At 36.9% G+C, this 3500-nt stretch overlaps 1 pseudogene; it reads right to left on the bottom strand.

The window, feature by feature from the left end:
• Window positions 1-3169: 3169 nt before the first annotated feature.
• On the bottom strand, window positions 3170-3269 carry LOC113307093 (annotated as a pseudogene).
• Window positions 3270-3500: the final 231 nt, after the last annotated feature.

Here is a 3500-nt window from a genome sequence, read left to right as displayed (position 1 = left end):
TAAGCTTTTGCGGGGAAATTGGCTCGAAAAGTGGTATTTGCGCTCGTGGGAGAAAATTACTATTCAGACTCTCAGTTTGGATAAGGGGCAGTTCAATTACTAAGGGGAACCCAATTGATAAGGGTTATCCTCTTTACTACTCACCACCACTTGCTATTCACACCCCAGCAGTGGATTAGAGGGACACCCTTCTTCTTCACGATTTGAATTCTCAAATTTGGCGGGAAAAATGGATTTTCGCGGGAAGAAATTAGGGTTTGATTTTTGGAGATGTTATAGAGAGATTCAATCGCAAAAACTTCTTATATGGGCCTGTTTTGGCTTAACATGAAAGGTATAGTTAATGGATTCAGTGAAGCTGGGATAGTTAATCGATTTGAAGCAAGAAAGTGTCGGAAAAATAACTTGTTTTCATGTTATCTCGGCTAAAACAGAGTGACGAGGAAGACGATAGTTACGTGGGACTGGGAAGAGGTTTGGACGAGAATTTGGTGGTATGGAATGGGATTGATTTTTTGTGACTATACATGGAAGATGAAGTGTTAGAAAGAATAGGAAATTTTCTTCAGAGTTATACAGGGAAAGAATATTTCTGGGAATAGCGGATATATATGGAAGGTACGTGAAGGTATGGAGAAGATATTCCCCAAGAATTATTTCTATCAAGTCTAGACGGAGTTTAGGAAAGAATTGAACAAGGCAGAGACATGTAGGAGAATAAAATGAGAAACAAAAGTACGAGACTTTTGGAGAAAGAAAGTGGAAGATTTCTCGGGATTTTGGACCCTGTTAGTATAAAAAAAAGATTGATATGAGTCCCAGGAGGATAGTCGAGAGGAAGAAGAAGAACTCAAAACAGCAGTAAGAGACAGTCGCAGAATCCGTGGCATTTTCTTTCAAATTCAATCAGTTTGTCACAATTTCTGCAACAATTATTCAGAGTTCGCAACAGTTTTGTGTTAGGGTACTTTGTAACAGTGGTTCGTAACAATTATATCCGTTACAAACACGCTGTTTTATACCTTCTCTTCTTTTTAATCAACTTTTGAGCAACAAACATGTATTTTGAGCAAGTGATTTATATGAGGAGCTAAACCCCATTTATCAGACGATAGAGGAAGCTATTTTCCAACAAAAGGTGGTATATTATTATTTATTTATTTATTTATCGCAATTATTTTTATGATTGTTTTTCCTTGAGTGAAAATTGTTTGAATGATTCTTGTTAAGAAATTGTTATTTCTTTTGATAGAGCATGCTTGGACCATGGTTTTTGATGTTCTATGCTTCGGATTTACACTTGTTATTTTGAGAATCTACTTCTTACAATAGTTTAGAATCAAAGTGAACGAAAAAATTGCATGAATATAAATATTGGATTAAATCACTTTGAACTTGGAAAATAGTGGAATCTTAGCCTCAGTGTTCTTTTAATATTGGTACCAACTTTGTCGGTGTTTGTTATAATTATTAGCGAGTTTTCTACTTAGTTTTGAATTTAAGTCTAAAGTTATCCTTCACAAGTTCGAGAATCGAATCACTTTTTACCACTATCTACAAATCACATCAATTTTTGGCGCCGCTGCCGGGGACTTGTTTTTAGGGTTTTAGATTTATTTATTTTTTTATTATTATTTTTGTTCTTTTTTATGTTTTTGGGTATTTATCTTGTGTCTACAGGTTCTGAATCATAAAGAAAATTGAGCCAAAGAGTTTGGTGATTTCATAAAGACTTGGAGCTAAAGATTAAAGCAAAAAGAACAGAAAAGAAGACAATTTTATTTTAGGGTTTGTTTATTTTCTTTTAGAAAAAAAGAAAACAACTGTATTAGGGTTTATTATTTTGTAATTTTTATTTTCTTTTTGGACTTTTGGACTTTGGGACATTTTTTTTTATTACCCTACGGAAGGGTACTTTAAATATAAACTGTTTGCAGAGAAGGAGGACAATTACGATATTGTCTCTGCACCTTGGGTTCGTATACTTGACATTGGAATCAGTGGCCCGAGTCGACTACAACCGATTCATCCCCCGTCTGTAACGGGAGGTAAGATTCTAAACACTCGCGAATCCCCTGTCAGCGAGTTACTGGACTCCTTCGTATGCATATATGTTGAGGACTGAATACGGACATTTATTTTTCTAGTAAAGGGCAAGGCATGGCCATACAAGATAAGGGTTCGGATTTCATCACCGTTCTCTTCTTCCCCGCTTTAGGAACACGTAACCTACGCGAACCTAAGCCTAAAATTTTGACTAGAACGAGACCGATAGGGTAACGAGCTTAACAGGAAAGTCATTCGAAAAATATTGGTTACCCTTTTAAGCATACTTCGAAGTTCTTGACGATTTCTGTAAGTTGAATGCGTGACTACTCCGCCTTGTAACCGGTGAGGCCTTGGGTATCAAAGCTCCACCGAGCTTCCCTCGCCTCTATTCAACTTACTTTAACTCGGATTGATTCCAGAGGGGTTTGCTTAAATTGTAACGAATTCGCTTTCGAAGGATTAGAAGCTGGTCTAGAAACAATCTAAGTGGAGCCATCATGCTTTTTGTTTGCTAGAAATCAATAGGTTTGATTAGGTTGAGTCAGCCTTGTTTTGTGATTGAATAAAATCCCCTTCCTTATTTTTTTTGCATGCCTGAACGTAAAAGAGACGCCCTAGGTAGATTTGTTAAAGAGAAACCTAGTAGTTCTAAACGTCTCGATTACCTTAATTTAGAAAGTACGATTTTTGAAGAGTCCGTTTTTGAACGTCCGCTTGAGGAGACAATCCCTAATATTCCGATAGTGCCAGAAATGGCAACTTTAAAAGCTTTGTTGAATCCGACTAGGACTACTCGTCCTTCGTGTATTAAGTTAATTAGCTGAAACGGAGGCACCCTATGAACTGAAACCTGGGACCTTACAGATGCTCCCAATCTTTTTAGGGAAAGAAAATGAAAACCCCTATTACCATGTTAGGGATTTTGAGGAAATTTTTAGTACTCTAAGAATTAGAGGCTTAGATGACGATGCTTTGAAACTTAGGTTATTCCCATCTTCCCTGAAAGATAAGTCCAAGTCGTGGCTATATAGTTTGGACTCTGAGTCAATTGAGACATATGAACAACTTACATCTGCCTTTTTCAATAAGTTTTTCCCTAGGCACAAAACATCGTCTATTAGGACGCAAATATGCACATTTTCACAACAAGAGGGAGAATCTTTATATAGGTATTTGGAAAGGTTCAATGATTTATTAACCCAGTGTCCTCATCATGGTTTAGAAAAGGTTAGGCTAGTTCAGATCCTTTATGAGGGTTTAGATTATTCCACACCGACCATGGTTGAGTCTCTATGCACTGGTGGATTTGAAAACCAAACTGTTGATGCGGCGATGGAAATTTTTAATGAAATCGCCGAAAAAACCCAGCAATGGGAAAATAGTAGGGCACCCCAGAAAAAAATTCTTTTAAGTAGAGGAAATGTTAATAGGGTAGAAGGAGGCTATGAATC

This window comes from Papaver somniferum, chromosome 8 (assembly GCF_003573695.1).
Source record: "Papaver somniferum cultivar HN1 chromosome 8, ASM357369v1, whole genome shotgun sequence".
Taxonomy (NCBI): domain Eukaryota; kingdom Viridiplantae; phylum Streptophyta; class Magnoliopsida; order Ranunculales; family Papaveraceae; genus Papaver; species Papaver somniferum.
The sequence above is the reverse complement of the archived record's forward strand: the minus strand, read 5'-3'. Positions and strand labels throughout refer to the sequence as shown.